A 687-nucleotide genomic window follows, 5' to 3' on the forward strand; every position below is an offset into this window, starting at 1 on the left:
ATATATATATATATATATATATATATATATATATATATATAAAATAACATAAATAATATATAATTATATGCATATATCCATACATATATGTACATACTGACATCTATATGTATGCATACAAGCATATATGGGTACAGGATGTATATAATTATATATTATTTATATTATATGATCAAACGCCATGCATTGCCTCCAAGTAAGTTATTTTATATTTTCTACTTCGCATTCTACTACTATTGCTGTCACTTCCTGGTCTCTATCTCTCTCCCTCTCTTGTTCTTCATCCTTTCTATTTTTCTCTCCCAACCCTCCTCGATTCTTCTCTTCCTTTCACCGTTCCCTCTCTCACTCCTCCTCCTTGACCCTCTCGTCGCTGACACATGACAAAAGGGATTCTTTCTTTCTACTTCCTGCCTTCCTACAGAAAAGACATGAATTTTTTTCTCTCTCATTCACATCTAACTTTGCGTTCAAAATAATAATTTTTCTATCGTCTTGGCCTAACAGCCCTTAAAGTGTGTTGTCACCGTCCGATCTTGTTCCCACTGTCCTGTTCTTGTTTACACTTTCAACCACCACAAAAATTTCCAAATTTTAATTAATTTGCTTGCAGGAAGGACTGCTCCAATGAAGTCACGTATTGTCCTTGCCTTCGAAAAGCGGAGTAGATGGAGCAGGGACAACTGA

The 687-nt window shown here is 35.1% G+C and overlaps 1 protein-coding gene across 2 annotated transcripts in view; it reads right to left on the reverse strand.

The window, feature by feature from the left end:
* LOC106871918 (hypoxanthine-guanine phosphoribosyltransferase) overlaps positions 1–687 on the reverse strand; it is a 45,211-nt gene that overhangs the window by 23,130 nt on the left and 21,394 nt on the right. The gene's annotated exons all lie outside the window — the stretch shown is intronic.

Source organism: Octopus bimaculoides, chromosome 9 (genome assembly GCF_001194135.2).
Source record: "Octopus bimaculoides isolate UCB-OBI-ISO-001 chromosome 9, ASM119413v2, whole genome shotgun sequence".
In the NCBI taxonomy this organism is placed as follows: Eukaryota; Metazoa; Mollusca; class Cephalopoda; order Octopoda; family Octopodidae; genus Octopus; species Octopus bimaculoides.